The 25,509-nt window shown below is 39.2% G+C and overlaps 1 protein-coding gene across 1 annotated transcript in view; it reads right to left on the bottom strand.

The window, feature by feature from the left end:
* SEMA3D (semaphorin 3D) overlaps positions 1 to 25,509 on the bottom strand; it is a 1,474,119-nt gene that overhangs the window by 578,989 nt on the left and 869,621 nt on the right. The window lies entirely within an intron of this gene.

The following is a 25,509-nucleotide window of genomic DNA, read 5'->3' as shown; positions in this document are numbered from 1 at the left end:
AGTAAGTTTTCATACACAGATTTACCCCACTAAGTAGCTGTGTGTATGAAGTGCAAATAGTTTATAGGTACTCCATGCTGCTCCATGAAGGCACAGTCATTATGAATAGCAATGCACCTTAGCAATGGCACCAATATTTTCAAGTGGTATCACATGAGAATTTGTATAGGCTCTTATAGGCAAATATGCAAAGGTTGCAGTTCAGTAATATACATATCTAAGAAAGGCACTCATATGGAAAGAAAGACATTGTACTAATATGAGCAATTAAAAACATACAAAACATAGCACTGCACTTACTCAACAGAAAAGAGAAGACTGCCCATGCTACTGAATGTCAGTGTTAGCAGATGAGCTGGGGCAAGAAACAGCTGGTCTGCACTCCCACTAGGGTCTCAGATATCCTTGACATAGTATTCACAAACATGGGGGAGCAGTGCACCTCCCAAGTATAATGTCCTTATTGGTCATAAATCGATCTCCTTTGAAACAAATGTAACAGTATTCCCCCCAAACCCTAAAAACCCAAGAATTTTATCAAGGCAAATTACCATCTATAAAGTGATAGCATAAGTAATTTTAAAGCTCCCTCTAACCCTGAAAACATGAAAGCCTATGCAGAAATATACACAAATGCCATGTACAACCACTTAAACAATTGCATAAAGATGGCAGTACCTGACAGAAATGAGCCCAGGTCTAGTAGGAAAAACAAGTCACCCTGGTGGACCCCTGGCATAAATAGATTATAGAACAGAAGGAAGAAATTCCTGTCAATGTTCTGTCATGGGATCCGTTAACATCCCAGGCTGCATCCTACATGAACTCAGGCATGACCTGGCAGCACCATTAGGCACCCTATTCAATAAAAGCCTGAGTACAGGCTTTGTGCCAGCCAAGTTGAAGACAGCCACTGTCATCCCTTTACATAAAGGTTGAGCATCCACTGGTCCAGGAAATTATAGACCCATCAGCCTAACTAGGCTGATCTGCAAGGCCATGGAATGGATTATCATGGACCTCATTAACAGGGACATTGGCAATCTTCAAACACTCAATCCCACACAATTTGGCTTTGCCAAAGGGAGGTCATGTCTGTTAAATCTGGTTGACTGCTTTGAGACAGTCACCCAAGCCATGGATGAGGGGAAGATGGTGCACACCTCCTACCTTAACCTGGCCAAAGCATTCAATACTATTCCCGACTCGGGCATAAAAAATAAACTCTCTCAACTAAGCATCGATCTATATGTTACTAGATCAGTAGACAACTGGCTCACTGATAGAACCCACCTAATCAAAATGGGGGAGGGCATCTCAAGCAGTAGACCTGTAACGAGCTGCGTACCCTGGAGATCGGTCTTGGGGCCTCTGTTATTCGGGATATACTTCTCTGAGGTGCAGGCCAAAACCAATGGGCTATGGCTGACCAAGTTTGCAGATGACTGTAAGTGGGCGCAGTCATCAATTCCCCAAATATGTGGCCGTCCTCCAAGAGAGTCTCACCCAAACAGACAACTGGTGTCAGAAACATGGCCTCAAGCTGAATGCCAAAAAATGCATCATCATCCCCTTTGGGTAAAGTGACGTCCCCACATATTATCACATTAATAACAATGTCCTAAGCATGCAATCAGTCGTGAGGGATTTGTGCACCCAGGTTGATAGCAACTTGACTTTTGACCACCACGTTGCTTACGTTGTAAGGAAAGCTTTCTACATGGCCCACCTCATAAGTAAGGGTATCTCATCCAGGGACAAGGAGGTCATAACATCCCTATATTCTTCCCTTATGAGGTCAATTATTGAGTCAATGCCCCTTTCAGCATGTATCTCACAAAGCACATGCAGCAGCTGAAGAGACCACAGAGATGCCTCACCAGGAGAATCCAGGGCCCCAAACATCTGTCCTACACAGACAGGCTAAAACCCTGTCCCTCTACTCAGTTTCATACAGACTCCTCAGAGGTGACCTCTGTCTGGCATACAAAACAATCTCAGTCCCCACCTTGATGGGACTGCTGCCAATTCACAAGTAAAGCTCCACTCAAGTAACCCACATATGCAACCTCAACCTGGTCTGTGACATCAATAGGACTTGTTGGTGGGGTAGATTTGTGTCCCAGAGACTCCCACATCTGTGGAACAGACTCTCTCTCCAAGTCAAGCAGAGTACCTCATTATCCCTTTTTAAGTGTAACCTGGATAACTGGATGGGAAACAGAAAATACACCTCTGGGATTCCACCTGTGTCCCTGCTGGACAGGGGTTTTGGGTGCTGACTTGCCTAAACATGGGCTAAACTCTTGCCTAGGCTTATAAGGGCCTCAAGGTCAATAGCCTAGTAACTTCCTATGATCCTATGAATCCTATGTCTAGAAGCAAGAGGGAGGGTGCACAACAGAGGAAAAAAAAATCCCTCATTAGTCTCAACATGTAAATCAGGAAAATAGTCAAGCCCTCAAAAGCTAAATGCGAGGCTAAAATAGCCTCCCAAACAAAAGATAACCACAAAGCATTTTAGTTATGCCTGAAATCTTAAGGAAAACACTCAACAATGTGCTTAATTGGCTGTAGATGGAAATACCTATTCTCAACCAGAAGAAACTGCAAACCTGCTGGCCAATAAATTCAACTCAGATTTCACCCCCTTATCATCTCCTGACATTTCCCATGAAACACCTCTACCATTCCTTTGCCAGTAATTACAAAAGAAGAGGTCTTCGCTGCACTCTCTAAAAACTAGAAACATAGCATCAATGGGCCCTGACAGAATCCCAGGGTGCTTATTAAATAGCTTGAAACATGACCTACAGGACCAACTCAGATCTCGATTTAACTAGTCTCCAAACAGGCTTTTTCCCTGTAGAGTGAAGGACAGCAGCAGTCATCCCCCTGCACAAGAGGGGACCATCAGTGGACCCAGGAAACTACCAAACCATAAGTCTGACTAGCCTTACATGCAAGACTATGGAAAGGATTATCTTGGACCCAATTAACAATGACATAGGAAATCTCCAGACTCTAGACAAAACCCAATTCAGCCTCATAAAGTGCAGGTCTTGCTTGCGTGCTCAATCTAGTATACATTTTTGATAAGGTTACTAAGGCCATGGTTGAGAGTAAGACAGTGCATACCACCTACCTTAACCTAGCAAAGGCATTTGACACAATACCCCACTTGGGCATTATAGATAAGCTCACAAAACTAGCCACACACCTCTATGTCATCAGATAGATAGTCAAATGTCTCACAGGTAGGACACATGTTATTAGAGTGGGAGACTCCACATCCAGTAGGAGGTAAGTCAACAGTGGACTACCACAGGGCTCAGTGCTGGGCCCCCTCCTGTCTGAGATATACTTCTCAGATGTCAAGGTAAATGCAGATGACCTTTGCTTGATCAGGTTTTCTGATGACTGTAAGCCGGGCCAGCCACTGACTCCTCAAACAATGTTGATATCCTACAGAAAGGAATGGCATAGACTAATAATAGTTTTCACAGCCATGGCCTCAAATTAATGTGAATAAATGTATAATAATACCCTTTGGGAAATCAAATACTCCTGCAAATTACAACATTGAGAGCACCCCCCCCAACAGTGTACCCAGTGGTGAGAGATTTGGGTACCCAGATAGATAGTAATCTAAACTTTGACCACCATGTGACCATGGTGATGAGGAAGTAGCTCAGCTTATAAGTAAGGGCATGGCATCCAGATCTAAGAATGTCATAGTACCACTATACTCAGCCCTCATCAGACCAATAATCAAGTACAATGCACCTTTTGGCATGTACCCTGTCAGGCACCTGCAACAGTTTGAGCATCCTCAGAGGTATCTCACTAAAAAAAATACAAGGTATACTAAACATTTCATATGTGGACCAATTATTATTTATTATTTATTTATTGATTGATTGATATTTGTTGACCAGGAAAGTCCACTGGAGCCAATGACCCATTTTCAGTGGAGGCGCAGGGAGAAAAGCTCCATACAATTACAGAAATGTTTACATAACATCAGCTGTGAATGTCAAGAAACATTTTACATAATACAAATTGAAGTAGATATACAAGACAAATACATATTATAGAGGTATAATACAAGAAAATAAACCCAGTGTGTTAAATTTTTAATAATTCTGTTTGTATATTCTCATAAGAAAGAATACTGTTTAATCAATTCTGTTTATTCAACCATCAATTTTTTTGTGATTTTAGGTCATTCAGGACGTTTTACTAAGGTTAACCTATTCAATTGATTTTATTCAACATCTAGGATTTTACTGTGTTTCTTAATCAAGGGTTTTTATTGGATTATTAACTAATGATGCTGATTGGTTCTTACTTGTATTTTAAAATGTATTTAAGCATTGAGAGCTATTAGATGGCTTTATCTGATGAAGTCTAACCTTTAATTTGGGACAAAACGACTGTGTACCATTTTGTTGGTGTTATTGTTTTGTGATTGTGCACTTGCTATGGAATAAAAGCCTTCCTAATTCACTGCCTCGCTTCCTGGATTTGTGTTCTTACTTGGATTATTAGGTAATGAGGGAACTCAAACCAGTTTATAGATTTAATGGCCAGGCAATGATGTGTGCGAGTTGGGATGATGGAGACAAACTTAGCTATTTTATAGTAGCACGACTGCAGTTTGTTCAGGACAGATGTGTGTAGGCTAGTGAACATGGGGCAATCATAGAGGAGGGAGGGCAGTAGCACATTATTAGCTAGTTTCAACTTGGTAGACTTGTCTAAATAGAGTTTATGCCTATAGAGTTTGCCAAGCTTAAAATGGGTCTTTTTGATTAAAAATTAAATAATAAAATGTAATTAAAAATCCTATGACTGTATTCAGTTTTCTACCAATTACTGAGAGATGATCTATACCTGATTTACAGGCAGTCTCTGACCCAGCCCTGATGCAAATGTTGCATATTTATAAAATTAACTGCATGACGGTTACCAGCAACAAGGACCTAAACCTGATCTCTGGCATGAATAGATTGTGCTGGAGAGACAGACATCTTTACCAGAAACTTTCCCTCCTTTGGAACAGGCTTCCTATTGCCTGACCTTCTTCAAGAGCAATCTGGACTAATAGATGGAAAATCACAAATTTGCTCCTGGGTTGGTGCCCATGTCCATTATAGACAGAGGTAATCTGTAAAAATTGCTAAAACCCCGCTTGCTGATGCTTCTTATTTTTCCCTTAGGGACTGAAAATTGAGTAAAATCTGTGTAAAACTGGTTAGGCTTATAAGGCATCTTGAGCTGTTAGCCCAGTAGCCTACTATGAATCAATGCTGGATGTAAAAGTTTGTGTTATGAGTTTTATTTTATTTAATTTTGAATAAATTATTGTTCAGTTTTCCTGTGTTAGGATTTTTAGTACTCTGGATATTCAAGCCAGCTTATTGTTTTCTTCGTTATCTACAATCCAATATTGGCAGGTTGGGCATATATAAAGATACTTCCTTTAACATGGTCTTTTCTTAACAGAGTGTACCTTTAACCCCATTCTGTGAGCTATTTAGTATTCTGTTAATTTTTTCCCTATTTGGCTTTCCTGTTCTTTCCTTCTTTCTGATCGCTTATGCTTCACTTGAATTACGTTAGATTTCAGGTACATAAGATTTCAGATGTATATATTTTCAGCTTTGAAATAACAAACACACATTTGCATGTGTATTACACTTAATATGATAGCTTTAATTCTTTGTCCTTATCACCAGGTAGCATATTACTATGTCACTGGTTTGACAAAGGCATTCCAATATTCTGCATATAATATGTACATTGTAAAACAAATCATACTGAGGCACCTTTTAAGAATGTGGGATTTTTTTAAATGCTAAAAATATGCTCATGGCAATGTCTATGTGAAAACAGAATCATTTTGTATAAATAAATACCTTTCAACCTTTAATCAACAAAATCCACACACGCACACACACACACACACACACACACACACACACACACACACACACACACACACACAATAGACAGAATATGTTGCCAATAAATAAATGTGAAAATGACAATGTGAAGCTATGTAGAATCAAATGCAGTAAAGATGTATAGTGTTATATGGCTGCAGAGTATAAAGAATTATTACAAATTTATGCTTTACGTTATTACTAGGCATTATGCTAGAATCAACTTTTTCATAAAATGCAAGGGGTTTTAAAAACAATAATGAATGATGTACCTCATCACTAAGAAATAAGAGGTACACTGACTGAATTTCATTTCACCGAGACCAAATCGCTGAAACCTTAAATGACCGAAAACTTATTTGACCGAATCCCATTTGACTGAAAATAGTAGTGGCGGTGTACATGCCCTTTTCCCCACTGTCGTGTGACCTTGGAGCAGTGGCAGCTCGTGCTATCAGAATGCAGGACTGCAGTCCCCACAGCTGTGAACCACAATGGTACAGTCCTAATCCTCCTAACCCGCACATGGAAACTGAATCTGGACTACTGCCTTACCAGTCCAGATTCAGGAAGAAGGCAGCAGACTGCTGATGCTCCAGAAGTCTACGCAGTGATAACCGCATAGACTGGTAGGGGATCAGACTGCAAGGTCAGCAGTCTTGGTACATTCAAACAGAACACAGGAAACGAGAAGTGACGCACAAACAGGGAGAGCCGATACTCAGCTGCTGCTGTGAATTGTGCTATGGAGATGCTGTGGATCTCATTTGAAGGTGTGTGTGTGTGTGTGTGTGTGTGTGTGTGTGTGTGTGTGTGTGTGTGTGTGTGTGTGTGTGTGTGTGTGTTGGAGATGCTGTGGATCTCATCTGAAGGTGTCTGAGTGTGTGTGTGTGTGTGTGTGTGTGTGTCAGAGATGCTGTGGATCTCATTTGAAGGTGTGTGTGTGTGTGTGTGTGTGTGTGTGTGTGTGTGTGTGTGTGTGTGTGTGTGAAATTCCCCAACTGCTATATGGTAGTGGGTAGAGTACAGGCTTGAACCCTGTACCTTGGGCCCAGGTGGCAGGAGCCTGAATTCCCTACCCACCACCACTTGTAAAAAAAATTGCAGATTTTTCCTCATACTATATTTTTGTGTCCTAGCAAAGTCAGTAGTACATTGGTGCAGTGGTAGCATTGTTGTCTGACAGCTACAGGTTCTCTGGTTTGATTCTTGGCTGGAGTGCCTTACCTTCTGTGTGGGGTCTGCATGTCCTCCCTGTGTTTGTGTGGGTGTCCTCCCATCTTACAAAGACATGTGTCTGGAGTGTTTCTCCCTGGGCTTCTGCTAAAATTGGCTTTTGTTCCAAGTCAGACTTCCTGGTTAGCAAATGTTAAATAAAAATGGCAAGCATTTGAAAATCAGACTTCATATTCTTCAGAAAGTACATGGAAACACAAAAGCTTTTATTCTAGCAATTTTCTAAGTTTGTAAGATGGATATTTGAAAGTTGTCCCTATTTTCGGGACTGTATTCCCCCATTATTGGCTTTGTCCAGGTTTTTTGTGCTAAGGTTGAGAGCTATGGTAAGAACTGAATTCACTGAATATGTTTGGGGGCTGTATTCCCCCACTACTGGCTTTGACCACATGTTTTTTGCTAAGAGATTGAGAGCTATGGTGAGAACTGAATTCACTGAATGTTTGGAGCTATATTCACCCATTATTGGCTTTGTTCAGGTGTTTGTGCTAAGAGGTTGACAGCTGTGCTATGCTGAGAACTGAATTCACTAAATGGTAGCCATTTAAGTTTCTGTCTTCCTCAAAACAGCTGATTTGGCATAGTGGTAGGTTGCTCTGACTGTTTTGCACAGGGTCCTGGCTTCAAAGCTTGGCAGTGAAATGTATGGGGGTAACACAGCATTTTATTCTAGCAACTTTCCAACATTATACAAACAATGTTTAAAATGTGTCCCTGGTTTTTGGGCTTTTGCCCCCCCCCCCAATAAACTTTGGCTTTTTCCAGATTTCTTTGTGCTGTAAAGTTCAGAGATACAGCTGAGTGAGTAGATTTTACAAGGAGCTGAGAGCCACAGGGGAACAAAAGTTTAGTGCTGCTTATGCTAATTCTGTTTGCATTGTTAATAGCACAAAAGGTAATATACTTGCTTTTGATGCAGAAGGTTGTGGGTTCTACTCCCACAGTAGATAGATGTATTGCTGATACTGTACTGTGTTGCAAAGGGGGTGGATGCTGCACTCCTTTTTGGCAAAGATACCTGGTACCCATGAACCTGTTATCAGTTTGCCATCCATTCTCTATTGCAATATTGCTAGCTTATCATTTTTTTAGTGTAAGATAGGCAATGCATTCCTCAAGGGCAACAGGCACTTTATTTGTAAATGAAACAATGAAATACAAAGTTGTTTGCTAGCAGCAACCTCTTCATTAGTTACAGATCTCTTTAATGTGGAATTATTTAGATGACTTTTACTTCTTCAGAGATTGTGCATATGTACTGATACTGGAGGACTGTAGAAGTCTGAGCAGACTTTTATGATGGAAATGTTCTGATTGGGCAGTTTTGTCATTATTGGTGCATGCATTTTGTTTCATTGTTTACTGGAAAATTTTCAAAACAATAAATTTAAAACACCCTCTAAAACTGTACTGTATTGTACAAGGAATATAATTTAATACAACCAGGAAGGTGTATGAAAGAGCATGTGTATGTTTCGTGCGCAAGGGGCCTGTGATTTGAAAACAGCCCAAACCAAAAGTTAATCTTTATCTGCCACTGGCAAAATGTATTTTCCTTGAATGTGGGTTTCAATGCTGTTTTAGTGAATGTGAGTTTTCAAGGGCAGAGGAGTTTTAATGCTGTCTGTTTTCATTGTGAGACTGCATTGCCTTGTTTAGCAGATATGATATCTATTTGTGTTTGCTTTGTAAAATGCAAAATAAAACTTTCAAATGAAGTCCAAATCATTGCAGAAGTAAAGCAGTATGTACATTAGTGTTTATGGTAAATGGGGTGAAGTAGCTAAGTAATGGTTCATTGGAATGGCTGTGTGGGGGGGGAAGCTTCATTCGACCATGATTTTCTGAGGGGGGAAGGGCAGCAAACTCAAAGACAGCCCCAGCTGAACTATACTTCGCAACTGTCCATATTTTTGCAAAATGAATAGATTTTTGCTTCTTATTTTTGTTTTGTTCCTCTTAAAATTTATGGTTTTCTGGCAAATCGTTTAGGAATGAAGTCACTAAATAATGACACACACTGGGTTTCAGACTTCATAACCTTCAGAAAAATGCATGCTAAAGCAAGACCTGTTATTTTATCAACTGTCTCGGTTTATACAAGTGCAATTTTTAGTACTGTTTATATGTTCCCCCAATATATTTGGCCTTGTCCAGATTTCCTGCATTAACAGGTTGAGAGATATGTGCAAATAAATTGCTTTATAGAATTAGGCATATCCAAACCTCTCAACTGTCCCGATTTTGGCTCAAAATGTTGCTCTTCCCCTAATAATCCCTTTGCAAAATGACAATTTTGGAAGAAAATATGGAGGGTTTACAATTAATAAATAACTGTAATAATCAGTTATAGATTACTTTTATTTCAGAAATGCATGTAGATTCTTTTATTTTGTCAGCTGCACAAGTTAGCAGTACTAATATTAAAAGGTGTGCCATTTTTGACAGGTTCCTAGCTGTATTGTATGGCTATTTTATATTTTTGCATCACATTTTTGGTCCAATTTTCATAAAAAAATAGTTTTTTGGCAAATTAGTGTCAAGTCATTAAAGACTGATGTTAGTAAATAATGACAGACATTTCAGTTTCAGATTTCATACCCTTCATAAAATTCATAATGCAAGACCTACTATTCTATTATCTTTCTAAGTTTATAAGACCAATATTTAAAAATTGTCCATATTTTTGGGCCTTTGTCCCACTTCTATGTATGGCTTTGTCCAGATTTCTTGCTCTGAGGTTGAGAGGTATGACAAATGTCAGGGCCATCGCAGTCAGCCAGAGACATTTCAAATTGTGACATACTTGTTGCACCCCACTCCTCCATGTAGTGACTCTGGATGTGTCCAAGCAAGGCAAGGAGCAGTTATGCAGTGTAAATGTGCAGACTATACCCCCATCCATGGTAGACACAAGTACTACAGTGGCTTTTCATCTGTCCTTGATTTTGGAGAATGTTCTGGTTTCTGTCATATTTTTATACTGTTGATTTATGCTTATTATTATTTAGAAAGTGCCTGTTGCTCTGTGTTTAAGTAGCAATGCTTTAATGACCATCAAGTAAGCTTGTCTGAGATTGTAAGATGCAAGTAAGTTTTAATATGCATACTGTTAAAGATTTGCCAACTTTGAAAGCCTTTCTGTTGTTGCCATGCAGAGAATACTTACATAACTAGATAATGTATAAGCCTTGGGTATTAAAATGCATATGACAGTATTTGTAATAAAGGACAGGGTTACACTATTTTAAGAAGCTCATTACAGGTTTTATCTTGGGCAGCCATGGTGGTGCAGTGGTTAGCGTTGCTGTCTCACAGCAAGAGGTTCTCTGGTTCGATCCTCGGCTGGGGTGTCTTCTGTGTGGAGTCTGCATGTCCTCCCTGTGGTTGCTTGGGTTTGTTTCGGTTTCCTCCCACATCCCAAAGACATGCTGTCAGTGGATTGGACACTCTAAATTGGCCCTAGGTGTGAGTGTGTGCATGTGTATGCCTTCTGTGGAAGGTTGGGTGCCGGGCTGGCAACTCGACACTGTAAAACTCCATTGCCAATCATGAGCGGACAGGTGATCCGCTGTGGCGACCCCTAACCGGGAAAAGAAGAAGAAGAAGATTACAGGCTTTATCTGCAAACTAAACAGAATACCAATCTATCATGTGTGGTCCATATCCTGTGCAGTAATCCTTTAAGCAATGTATGTTGAGCTTGTTTCTTGTTTGCTTTTCATTTTTTACAAGTAGATAGCTGTTGTCAGGCAGCAGGTCTTTTTTGGATAAGAAACATTTTTACAAGTGGGGGTATCACAGAGATTGCTACTTTCAGCATGTTACTTGGTACTTTAATAAAGCTGAATATAAATTATAATTAGAACTGGAGTGCAAAGAGAAGTCGTTTGAGTTGAGTGCTGCTTGTTTTTCTTATACTTGATTTTGACTGGCATCCCAGTAATGTATTTGAAAAGTAATTTATTTTTTCATGCCTTACAACCTTTTTGTTTCCATCTAGATATTAAGTAAGCTGTCATGCAGCCAATGGACTGAAATATTTTTTTCTTCTACACTTCATTTTGTCTTGACTGGACTCTCATAATGATGGTTTGGCACCCAGGGCAGCATATTTAATTAAAGTTACAGTTTTTGTGGTTTTGAACATAGCTCCTCCCCTTTCTAGTTGGCCACACCCATTCCCATTGACCCCACCCATTCAGTTGTCTCCTGCAGCCCTCCTTTCATTTGAACTCAACAGCCGCCACTGTCCTGGAGTTAGTATATATATATATATATATATATATATATATATATATAGTTAGTGGGTGTGGGCGGGGGGCACAGCTCCACCTGTGTAAATGCATTCATCATGGGTGTCCACAGAGAACTGGCATCCAGGTGCATGAGCACACCAAGAAAATTCTCCTGTTTTTATCTATACTACCTGTGACAGTCATTACCGCTGAACTTTGGGGATGACTCATAGACCACTTAAAGAATATGCCTATGACATCCACAGAGTCATACAACAGCTCTAGCTGTCTGAGTAACTTGCTACTGTGCAGGCAGTCTGACTTACCACTAGATACTGTCTTCAGTACAAAATCACTGTTACAGCTGAAGCGCTTTGCTTCAAGACAAATGACATCAATAGAGAACTTCATTTACTTCAAGGCTCATCTCTAACTGCAATCTAGCCCACGGATAGCAGATGAAAAAGTTTAAATGACAGTTATGTGCATGGCACAAAAACTATGATTATAGATCTGGACAGGTATTAAATACTGGCAATTGGAAGGGGAATTATAAGCAAATAAATACTTAAGACAATACAGAAAACTGTGAAATAGGATTTGCTTGAAACATATATTTGATGGCTGAATTATGTGAACCTACTCCTTTTTAATATTTGCCATGTGACCTTTAATGTCTACCTGAGCTAACACCATGCAAAATATGGCACAATACTTTTACCATCCCACACAAAGCATTGCAACTTAGAGGACTGAAATGCCTCCTCAAATACTGCAGTAGAGTATTGGCAGTGGAATATTAGTTCAAGTACCTGGTAAGAGGATAGAACCCATGATCTTTTCATTTGCCTAGCATGAAAACTAAATGTGACACTTTCTGAGCTACAAACAATCCATAAAGATGCAATATGGAAAAGTATGTGTGTATAATGATGATGATGATGATGATATGGTGGGAAACTTCAGTTAGATAAGAAGGACATGAAGATTTTCCACTCAATGATTACTAGAGCAGTTGAGGCATGTGGTATTTATCTTGATTCAATATCTGTTTCTTCTGTGCTTCTAAGCATGACATACATGACATTATTCAGGCTGGAATTTCTTCTTCTGCTTTGCAACCATACCATTTACATGCTACATTATCAATATACTGTCATTTAATATCTTTGCTTGACAAAATAAAAAAAATGAGATAACAATTCAGCCATCCCAAGAGACACCTTTGTCATTTTCAAGTCAAGTCAAGTCAAAGAAAACTTTACTGTCATTCAGAACTGCACAGCAGTGTAGCTGAACGAAATTACAGTACTTCATTCTCAATGCAGGTAACAGCTGCACATATAGATAGAGAAAAGTTAATAAAATATCACAGTAGAAATTTAATAAGTAGCAATTTGTAAGTAGAATAGGACAGCAATGACCCACACCTGGAAGACAAGGCACAATATGAAGGTAATATTGTCAAAGTAAAATTGAAACAACAGCAGCATATCTATGATTAGACTGAATTATTGCACAGTTTGTATATTGCACTTTACAGTCCTTCAGTGTGTAGGTGAGCCACCTTGTTATTGCACATCCATAAAATAAGCCCCTTGATAGGCTAGTTATGTAACAGACATCATGGTTAGTTTTTCCAAAGAGTTTAACAGTTTAACGGAGAGCGGAAAGAAACTGTTTTTTAGTCTGGTGGTCTTACAATGCAGGCTTCTGTATCTCCTGCCAGAGGATAGCGAGTGTACAGACCATTGGCAGGATGTGTTGGATCGCTGGAAATCTTCTTTCGTTCTGAAGTCCTATATTGTATTGCATACTTAGTTCAATGTCAGTCAGTTATAAGTAAGAAAGTAACATCTACCACTGTTTAGGACATACAAAACTAGAGTATTGATTTTAGTTTGTTCAGTCAACAAATCAGTTTAAATTAACTAGAAATATATTAGGTGAGCATTCCTTTAAAATTCACTTATTTAAGCACAATGACAAAAACTATCGCCTAACTATGTTTACATCTGAATACTAAATCTATAACTTGGAACTCAACACCTGTTATCCAAAAAATCTTCCACGTGAAGAATGGTTATGTTTTAAACAAAATATTTACTAAGTTATCAAATGTATGGAAGAAGACAACACTGTGCGCAAACAGCACTGCTGACTACTGATTACTGACAAGCAAAAGACCAGAAAAAATTGAGACTGCCATGCCTCAATCATTATCTTCCTCACATTAAAGTCCAGTGTTCATGGCGTTACCACTAATTCCCTATCCTCGATTTCTTTAAGCTTGTTCGCTGTCATCATATCACAACTCTTGACAAATTCAATCTTAGGACAGCAGTGTTTGGTAATCAACATCTCCCCACCGACACACAATTTGCTTTGTTAGTATTACACTTATTTGAAACTGCCGAGGCCACATATATTCATCTTTTTTGACTGGTGTTTCCATGCCACTGGCATTATTCCCCCTGTTCACAGTGGTGGACCTGTGTTCATCTGCCCCTACCCAGGGCCTGTGCAACAATGTGCCTTATTCAAATCTTTCTTGTTTCTCTCCCTCACATTTTCTAGGGGAATGGCAAACATGGGGAATTAGTGGAGGATAAAGTGCAACACCATGCCTGGTAAGTGGACATTAAGAGGAACCCATTCTGGTTCAAGGAGTCTGCCTCAACAACAAAAACAGCAAATGGTTATTTATTAATTTGACAGTAGAAGCCCAGATTCCCTATCTTCTTACAAATAACCTAAATAAAATTAGTATTTATGTTAATATTTGCTATCCAGAGCACTGAAACTAAATCAATCCTTAAGAAATTTGTAAACAAAGAAATGTAAACCAGAAAAAGCACAAGTAAGTGCATGGCTATATCTATTTTATAACTACATGAACATCAGAGTTTATAGTGTATAACTAACTCCAAGTATTCACATTATCATTACCTGTTGTAATAAAAGAATCATTTGTTACCAGATGATACCTGCTGATAATTCAGGCAATAAAATGATAAAGAACATTTACTTTTTTCATACTGTGTAGGATTCCTAGAAAATAATATTTAGACACTGCAGTATTTAATTTTTAGTGGACTGGAGTTCCGCTGTGGCAACCCCTAGCCGGGAAAAGCCGAAAGACAAACAACAACAACAACTTGTTACAAGCAGATAAATACATGGGGATGTGCCTTCTCTATATGTGCCCAAGCATCTGTTTGTTTAAGCTCAAACAGTGTGTCAGGAAAAATGGCAGATCAAGGAAAAATAGAGAGCAAAGTGAGAGACCATGTTACCCTTGTACTACATGCGCACATGCACGCACACACACATGGCGTCACTTTACTAAAGTACTAAAGATATGAAAATTACCTTTAAATATAAGTGGTATAGGTTCATAGGTTCATAGGTTTATACTAGGCTATCTGCCCTAAGGCATTTATAAGCCTAGCCCAAAGTTTTGTGGCCTACGCCACCCCTTATATGAAAAAATACTGTGCCCATTAGTTTGTTGTGCCTCTGTCCAGCAGTGACACAGAGATGATTCCTGGGGTAAACCTACGATCTCCCATCCACAGGTCAAGATTTCTCTTGAACAGAGCCAGCAAGGTGCTCTGCCTCACATGGACCGGGATTTTATTCCACAGCATAGGGAGTCTCTGAGTGATAAATCTATCTCTCCAGCACGTCCTATTTATATCCGTGCTAAGGTTTAAGTCGCTTGCTCTAGTGGTTTTGGTGGATTTGGATTTTTTGAGGTGGAGCATGTCCATTAATTGCGGGTTGGACATGGCCTTGTATGTCAGGCACATGTCACCTCTGAGCAGACGGTATGCGACTGAATAGAGCTGGAGTTTCTTCAATCTGGCAGCATATGACAGATTTTGGAGTCCCTTTATCCTTTTGGTGAGGAACTTTTGGGGTCTCTCCAATTGATGCAGATGTCGGGTGAGATACATCCCGAATGGGGCATTGTACTCGATCATTGGTCTGATAAGTGAAGAGTACAGGGGAACAATGACCTCACTAGATCTGGATGTGAATCCCTTCATGATCAGGTGGGCAATGTAGAAGGTCTTTCTAACCACTTTAGCAACATGAGTGTCAAAAGAAAGACCACTGTCAACCTGGGTCCCCAGGTCCCTGATAACCTCTTCTGTGCTTAGTGGATTGCCACCTATATGGTAGCTTGGGGTTACCTTGTTTTTCCCGAAGGGTATGACTATACATTTTTTGGCGTTTAACTTCAGGCCATGGCTCTGGCACCAGCTATCTGTTTCCGTGAGTCCCTTCTGAAGGATATCTGTGTCCGATGCACTTTCCACTATGGCGCCCAGTTTGCAGTCGTCTGCAAACTTTGTCAGCCAAAGTCCTCCCATGTTGGCCTGTACTTCTGAGAAGTAGATGCCGAACAATAGGGGGCCAAGGACCGAGCCCTGTGGGATACCACTTGTGACCGGCTTGGAGTCTGACATAGCGCCAGCAACTCTAACCCTGTGGGTTCTGTCCTTAAGCCAGTTTGCAACCCATCTTGTGACATATGGGTTTACATTTAAGCTGGTAAGTTTTTCTACAATACCCAAGTGGGGTATTGTGTCGAAAGCCTTTGCAAGGTCAAGGTAGGCTGTATGGACTGCCTTTCCCTCATCAATGGCCTTGGTGACTGTTTCGAAGAAGTCGACCAAGTTCAAAAGGCATGATCTGCCCTTGACGAAGCCAAACTGGGTCGGGTCCAACGTCTGCAAGTCCCCTATATCTTTGTTTATGAGCTCCATAATGATCCTCTCCATAGCTTTGCAGACTAGACTTGTTAAGCTTATGGGGCAGTCATTACCAGGGTCCGTAGAGGCACTGCCTTTGTGGAGTGGGACCACAGTTGCCGTATGCCACTCCTTGGGCACGTATAATGTGGTAAGGCTGAGATTAAACAGCTTCCTTATGTGCGGGTTTAATTCCTCATTTAGCTCATGTAGCACACAGCCGGGGACACCATCCGGTCCCATTGATGCTGTGTTTTTAGCTTTAGAGAGAGCAGCTTTCACCTGCGCATTTGAGATGTCTGGGAGGCTACACTCCGCTGGGATAGTTATCTCTCCTTTAGGGGAGAGGGGTGAAGTTTGCACTGAACCTGTCTGCCAGTATGTTGGCAATGTCTGTGGGTTCAGTGATTTTTGTATCATTTTGGACTAATTCTGAGCATATCTGGGAGTTTCCACCCAGGTTCCTAACATAGCTGAAAAAGGCCTTATGATTGTCCTTTGAATCCATGGCAATTTTTCTCTCAAAATTGGCCTTAGTTGATTTTATGAGTGCTCATATTTTTTCACTAATAATGATCAGGGGTGACTTGCCTTTTATGGATTTTGTTCTATCATGTAATAGCTTTCTCCTCTTATTGTAAAGTTTGTTAATGGCTGGGGTCCACCAGACTGGACGTTTGCCCTTTGTGGAAAGAGTCTTGGTTTTATTTGGGATTGCCTGATCCATGCAGTCCTGGAGGTGTACATAGAAGGCATTTGTAAGGGCTTGTAAGGGTATGAGAAGATAAGTAAGTGGACCATCCACCTGCTGTAGGTGGAGCTCACATGTTCTCTGTCTACAATTATTTATATTTGTTGAGCGGGATAGTCCGACAGGATACATGTCCATTTTCAGCGGAGGCCCGAGGAGAAAATCTCCACACAGTAATGTGTTATATACAATACAATAGACAGACAATTTAAAGAATATATGAGTCAAACTGATGTAAATATTCAAACTATCATAAATCAAACTGTTAATACAAATATATAAATCAGAAATTAGCACTAAATAAATGTGGGACAAAAGAAAGAAGAAAGAATTAAAAAAAAAATTCTTGGTGTGCACAGGCATCTTAGCCTGAAAGTCCGATATCGCTCAATGTAATAATGCTCAGAGTTCAATCTGCTTCATCCAACACAGAGACATGAATACACTCTGGCAACAGATGCCAACAAACAGCAGCACCCTCACTGCCCTAGTTGGTGTAAGTACCCTTTGAGCCTCATAATCCAACAGCAATTCTTGCCCTGTCTTCCCAAGAATCTATCATTCCAATAACCCAGCAACAAATGCTATCCTTTCTCTTTCTAAACACCTAACATCCCCAAAGTGCAACAGCAAGTGCTACCCTTTGTCTTCCCACACCCACAAAGCAACTGTTACCCTTTATCTTATTAAACACACATCATACCTACATCGCTTGCTCTCTCGAATACCTAACTTATGTTAGTGCACAATGTGCAACATCCATCACTGTGATGATCTCAGTACTTTTTCTTGCTTAGCACCCTGCGAAGCCTTTAACTCTGCTTCTTATTTATCCTTCCACTGCTTAGTCTATTCTGTTTTTAACATCATCCTTCTCCCTGGAAATCACTAAGACCCCTACAATGACAACATAAGTGAGTGTGACTGGCCTCACCCTCCTTTTGTTTCATTGGTAAATACTGTCTGCCAATTTCACCACCAAGTCTTGCAAGGGCCATGCATCCTCTGGCTAACCATGCATCCATCCCAGAGGAAATTAATTTTTCTCACTTAGCCTGATTGTTTAATCACTGCATGGATTCTATCTTCACTGTCATTTCACTGATGGGACCTCAAAACCAAGCCTGCAGTGGATTAAAGGACAGGTACAACCGCCCTTAACAGGCAGGTCAGAGATCACTCCATCTAGCTCTGTCTAACCTGGCAGTCCCAACATCTGTGACTGCTTTAGACCCATACATACAACATGCTGAACCAATTACTCTATGTGATTCCTGAATACATCATATTAGGAAATCAAAACAGACTAATGTCTGTAGTAATGAGGCATTTATTGATTCCTATTAAAAAGCACTGCCTTCTGCCTGATTGTCTTTTGTGTCTAGTATACAATACTTTATCAATCTCCCACAGCAACAGTGTTACATGTGGTCTTGTCCTGAATGAGCTCATTCCAATCTCTTCCTCTTGCTAATGGCATTGCAAGTTATGCATTAATATGTGACTCTGTGTGTCTGTGTAGTACATCTAAACAATAAGTACATTTAAATGCTATAAAGGCACCATGATAATTTAAATAATTCTTAAGATTCTTTGAATGGAAACCTGTTCTAATATAGCTTCTTATGAATGGGCCTCTTTTAAATAATGGTACCTATAGTTTCTTCTTGAAAGTTAAAAGCTGATTATGTATTAAATATTGCTGTGTCTTGCAAGCTGGTTCATTGGAAGGCTACTCAGTTTTGTTAATGGCCACATGGGTTCAGAATAGGCCCACCTAGCTGGTTGGACAAAACCGGGAGATGTCTGTAGACTTGTTCCATTCTGTTAGTTGAAGGGCATGGGAAAATCCTACAGCAATAGCTTATAATATGCTTAGGTAAGCATATGTGTGCCAGCTGCTTTCTTACTATACACATGAGGGTGCATTTTGAGAGGATGCAAGCAGGAATACTTTCATTCTTCATCTGTATAACAGTAGATGATATTAGAAACATGTTTCTCTGGAAAGTATGATGGCTTAAACCTCACAACCCCACTTCCAAAAGTATTGCTATATTAATACTAAAGGATCTACTGACTCATGCTGCATTGTGTTGGAAATAGTAAGGACTGGTCGCCCCCTCCACGTCTGAGGTTCTCTGATGCAGGCAAGGAAAAATATTCCTCCCTTAAGGTAAGTCGAGATCCACGGGGAGCAAATCACTTTAGTGTGTGGACCTAAAGAAAGGCTTATAAGGATAAAATAAATAGGCAAGAGGTTTCTATGGCAGTGCAAAATATGGTAAATTAAAAATTCTGAAGAGGTTTCTAGTTAGACTATAAATAATCAATACCAGGCAATGCAAATGTGCGGTGTGAAGAACTACCTTGGCAGGGCTAGCCACCCAGAGTGAACCTTGGGTCTAGATGATTGCCACTGGTGAAGTGACAACCTGACCCATTTGCAAAAAATGGGAAAAAAGGGGTTGTGGATGGATGGACGTATAATGGCTAACATCACAGGTGACTATTCAGGATATAACTGCTCAACTGTACTAATAATAATGTCACAGCATAAGAGGACAGCCAGTTTTTATTATCATTATTATTGCTGTTACAGTTCCTCTGATTATTATTATATTACTATCATTATTAATATTACACACTTTTGATAAGCATGTTAGTCCCAGTTGAATTGTGAATTATCTTCAGAGGAGATACAAGGTGGAATTATTTATTTATGTATTTATTTATTTATTTGGCATTTGTTAACCAGGTTGGTCTAACTGAGCTCAAGCACAGTTTCAGTGCAGACCCAGGGAGAAAAGCTCCATATACTTATACAGTTATATAAATATAAGCAAAGTAAAAAAATATTTAAAGTAAAAAAAAAAATAAAGAGACATAAACTGAAACAGTGACAGGCTATAACAGTTTAAATTTTTGAGGCATAAACATAATTATGTTACAAACAAATCAACAAATGAGAAGTATCACTATACATATTTATATTACATAAGTACGGGTAGAACTCTTTATGAAAGTGTTTACATGTACAAGTAGCACAGCAAGAAATTAGGAGCAGAGGAAAAATGTAAGGGATTACATGGGGTCATGACAATGAGATATCCAAGATTTACCTAGAGAATTTTTTTAGTTCTTTTTTGAAACTACTGGAGTGTGTAATACATCTTATGTTGAGTGGGAGTTTGTTCCAATAATGAGATACTGAATATTTGTATAACACTTTACCAATAGTTTTACTGGGTTTGTACATTTGTGGAAGAAGTTTGTCTGTACTACAGAGTGGACTTGCAGGGGTGTAGTATGACACAAGATTGGATAGGGAGGGACAGGCTGAGGATTTGTTGAGTAACACTTGAGTTATGTGGAATGGTGAAAATTGAAGTTGATGAGGGAGTTCAAGACACTGAAGGTTCTTTAGTGGCAAGCAGTGGTGAGAGGTATGTGGTAGGTTTGCAGCAAATTTTGCAATTTTATTGTATGCCTGTTCGAACATTAGTAATTAAGGAAGATTGAAGGTTTGTAAGGATTGGAGCAGCATAGAGTAGGCTTGGAAGTAGATAAGCTTGATCCAAGGACATTCTAGAGTTAGGATTTTTTTTTTTGTTCCTGTAAAGGAAACCCAGTTTTTGGTTTGTTTTTTAATGGATTGTCAGACATGGAGATCAAATTTTAATTGAGCATCTATTATCATTCCAAGTAGCTTTGTGTGGGATTATACATTAATGATGGTTTTATTTAAGGATGAGATGGTAAAGGTGGGTTTGATATTAGATAATGATTTTGGGAGAAAGAGTAAAAGTTTAATCTTTTTTAAGATTTAAAATAAGATGAATTTCAGTAAGCCATCTTTCTACAAAGAGAAAAGAGTTTTGGGTAAGAGTGTGAAGTTGAGAAATACTTTCAGAAGAGGAGATGACTGTAGAATCATCCACATGCTGAATAAGAGCTGAGAGATAGCAAGATGTATACAGGTCTTTAGTGAAGATGTTGAAAAGAAGGGGTCCCAGGATGGAGCCATGGGGAATACCTGTATGGATAGGCAGAAAGAGGGAGCAGGAGGACTGCCATGTGACAGACTGCAGTCTGTTTAAGAGATAGCTAGAGAACTATTCAAGAGTGGAAGCTGAGAGTTTTAGGTTGGCTAATTTGTTTTGAAGTTTAGAATGGGATACAATGTCAAAGGCTTTTGACAGGTCTAAAAATAGACATGAGACAAATTTGTGATTTTCACGGGCTTCAGCTATTGTATGAGTGAAAGATTAAAGGGCTGTAGTAGTGCTATGGTCTGGATGGAAACCGTGCTGAGTAGGTGTCAGAAGGTTTTCTTGGATAAGAAATCTGAGCAGCTATATATGACTACATTTTTCGAGTATTTTTGACAAAGGGAAGAGAACAACTATTGGTCTAAACTTAGATGGGTCAGTGGAGTTGCTTCCTTGTGTAGGGGTATTGCATAGAAAGATTTCCAGATATCAGCAACAATAACTTCATGAATGGATCTATTGATAAGAACAGAAACTGGATAGGCTACAGAGGCAGTGGCAAGTTTGAGAAAGGGGTTAAATTATCAGTAGAAGGAGAACATGGTTTTAGTTTTTGGAGGAGAGATTTTATATAAGAGGTGGGGATGGATTTAAGAGACAAGAGAGTTTGGTTAGAAGGTTTTTAGGGAGGGATAGTGGAGTGGGGGATCTGGTCTGTTTTGGCCAGTTTATGGATAGTATCAATGAGGCAGTGGTTAAGGAGGGAGGCAGTGCCCTGTGCTGAACTGTTAGGGTAAGGATTAGGACTTAGTGAGATTCTGGGGTGAAGGATAGAGTTGATAGTTCTCCAGACATTTTTGGGATTAGAGTGACAGGTACTTTGAGCTTTGCAGTAATTTTTTTTCTTGTCGTATATTTCTTTTTTTTTTTTGTATGGTTTCTAAGTTCTTTGAAAATTTGATGGTGAGTAGGGGATTTGGATTTTATCCATGTTTTCCAAGCAGAATCTCTCTGATGCATAATAGAATGAGTATCTTTTGTAAGCCAGGGGGCCACAATTTGATTTTATCCTGATTTTCCAAATGGGTGCTAGTGTGTTGAGGATGTCCAGGAAGATGTGGTTGAATTTTAGCACAGCATCATTAAGGGGAAGACTATGTAGGCTGGACCAATTTATTGATGAGAGTCTTTCACTAAATGTTGCAAGAGTTTATGGCAGTCTTTATAAAGATGAGGTCTGTATAGATGGGTAGATGGTCGCTTAAACTATCAGGAAATGTACTAGGGTTGTGATAGAGGTGTGGGTCTGTAGTCATTATCCAGTCCAGGATAATGTCGGACTTGGAATTTTTATTCGAGTGAGTTGGGTTTGTGATAAGCTGGTTAAGTCCTAAGATATTGATGCTTTGGATAGGGGAGTTTGCACTAAATGTTTTACAGTTGATATTTACATCAGCCAGAATGACAGTTTCATAGGGTATGTTTTGTGAGATCCAGGACAATATGTTTTCACGAACAGGGATGTTTTTGCCTGGTGGGATATAGATGGAAGCAATAACAATTTTTTATGGGTGTTTATGTGGCAGTTTATTATTAAGAGTTCAGAAGGGTGAAAATCAGGTGGATGGGTGGATAAAGTAGAGTATGGCTACATCCCCTCCTTTTTTGAGATTCTATCATGGCAATAGGTATTCTAGCCTGGTGGTAAAATTTCATTGTTTGAGATATGGGGTTTTAGCTAGGTTTCAGACAAGGTAAAGATATGTGGAACATAATGGGAAATGCATGTTTGAAGTTAGGTGGTTTTGATTAGCAGACTTTATATGTTTATAAATAATATGGATAAGGATTTAGGGTATGAAGGGGAGAAAGTTAAAGAGGGGGCTGAGGAGGTGAGGGTGGAGGAGAAGGATAGAAGTAGGTAGTGATGTGCAGAGAATTGGATTAGGGCGTACTCCACCAGCTAGAAGGAGAACTCTAGCAAGTAAGGTGATTTGTGGAGTGCAGGAGCTGTAGCTGTGATGCTTTAGTTTGATTCTAGGAGGGGGTGCTAAGGCAACACATTTTAGTTTTGAAGAGATGAGTGTAAAATAAGTTAAATAAAGAGGGAGAAATAGTGAATGACAGGGTGATGTTGTGGTTGTTGCATACTTAGGACAGTGTTGGTGATGATTTAAGATATGAGAGGTTGGTGTGATAAGAGGTGAAGTAGGAAAGCAGAACTTGTACAGGTGTTGCTAGTATGTAAAATAATATGGTTTGGAGGGTAGTGAGTGGGAGATGGTGGGATTCTAATAAATGGGAGGTAGTTAGAAAAGAAGAAGTGTCAGAGAGGTAAGAATAGGGTGCAACACGATGGTTGCTTGTAGTACTTGAGAGCAGGTGTGACGAAGGACAGATAGAAAAAGAGGTAACAGTAGAGGGAGAGGAGTAGGAGGAATGTGAGATAAGATTGATTGAAATATATGTAACAGTGGAGGGAGGGGAGTAAGAAAGAAATAAGAATAGACATATTGGGGGAGGGGTTTACTTGGATTATTGGGTGCAGAGTGTTTTACAAAAGGTTGGTGATGATAGGTTGATTAGGGGTGGAGGTCAGGTGGACAGAGTATTTCTTTAGGATGTGTGGGGTGTGTGGGAATGGAGGTAGGGTCAGGGAGCAGAGAAGCCCAAGCAAAGTGAGGGCAAATGGAGTGGATTGAGCCCCCACACAGACTTCGCCATGTGTGATTTAAAAACAATAAGCCAGTTGCTTCAGAGGTAAGTTCAGTAATTTGTCCTCCTTAAGCACTTGCTTATTTAGTATACTTTATCTTCATTTGGCAGAGTTCTTTGCATGACAGTAGAAGACAGGGTGGGGAGAGAATAGGTTGGATATGTGCAGTGTTTGTAGTAAGAGGGCAATTTCTTACAAATTAATTTAAAGGCAAGAACAAAGACAAACTCCGATACAGCTCCTGGCAACAGGATAGACACTGGACACCTCTAGAATGTTAAAAAACAATATATTTACTACTCAAATTAAAATGCTAAGCACTTTCATCCACTTATACATATAGACTTCATCATAATAAGCAATTGAAATTAACATCTGTTTATATCAGGAATTTAAGTGTGACACCACGCAGTATTGTCTAATTAGATCAGCTCAAACTACATACATAGGAATAAGCACATTTAAAGGTGTAAGTATATATATGAAAAACATTTACACTTGCCTTTGTGTAAAACTATGACCACATACAATTCCCCACCACGTCTTCCTAATGCAAATAAAATTCACATAAATATGTTTATATACATAAATATCATATAACAATAATTTACAAATCTTTATATCCAATCCTTCATTCAATTCACCTCACCTATTTATTATGTCTCACCATCCAAAAAACAACCATGTCTCAGATTCCACTTCCTAATAATGCAATACCTTAAAACTATTACCACCATAGCAAAACATTTACTACTAGGAGGTGATATTCACCCCAATCACAGTCCAGCAACAATCTCAAATAACACATGCAATTCCCACTTTCCATTTAAACATAAACCCACTGACTTACTAATACTCAACTTGAATATTCACAGTATTATGAACAAAATAGAAGAACTGTATTCCACCATCTCTTTATATAACCTGAACATTACAGACACATGGCTTAAACCACATATCAGGTATAACTCCATAACCCCACCTGGATATAACATTCAAAGGGATGACAGAGTACACAAAAGAGGTGGTGGCATTGCTTAGTTTTAAAAATGACTGTAAAGAATGAAGTAAAAGGCTAAAAGTAGGGGCAAAGGTAAAAAAAATAGTAAAAATGGCTGCCTAGTGAGCCCCCACATGGACTTGGCCGTGTGTGATTTAAAAACAGTCAGTTGCTTCGGAGGTGAGTTCAGTAATTTTCCCTCCTTAAACACTTGCTTGTATTTGTAAATATGGAGAACATTTGGTCAACAAACTCTTATAAAGTTATCAAGTGGAAATTTACAGTGAACCTACAGAAGTTATCTCACATCAGTCCTATGTTTTCAAAAGTCCATGGTTGGAGAATACATTAAAACATCAAATGCCATACAATTTTAAGATAACATACTCTGGTAAACCAGGTCACTACTGCTGGTTTAGCTTTTTGTGTTGTCAGTGACGTGTGCATATTACTTGTAACAGTGTTAATCAAATCATACATACAGGCATAAAAGGTGAGCCATTTTTGGAACATAGCATCTTTATCTTAAATAAGGTGTCTACTCCTCCTTAGTCTGCAACTGCATTTCAACATCTAGTAACTGAAGATTTCAAAGGTAACATGAGTGTGTGGAATTTGTATAAAACAAACATGCATAATTATGTGTATTTTTAACTGTTACAAAATAATTGCATTTCAATAAGAAAATGAAATTTAACTGCAATTTCAGGCATAGATGCATACAAAAGAAAAACATGTCAGTGTTTTGGTTTTATTCTACAATCACAAACATTGAAAATTTGGGAACGTGACTTACACATAAAATCAAAAAATAAATCTTTGTATAGTTTGAACTAGGAAATGACAGAGTGATCCCCACACAGCCCAA

Source organism: Protopterus annectens, chromosome 11.part0 (genome assembly GCF_019279795.1).
Source record: "Protopterus annectens isolate FY-2018-M chromosome 11.part0, PAN1.0, whole genome shotgun sequence".
Lineage (NCBI taxonomy): Eukaryota > Metazoa > Chordata > Ceratodontiformes > Protopteridae > Protopterus > Protopterus annectens.
Note: the sequence above shows the minus strand (reverse complement) of the source record. Positions and strands in the feature narration are given on the sequence as shown.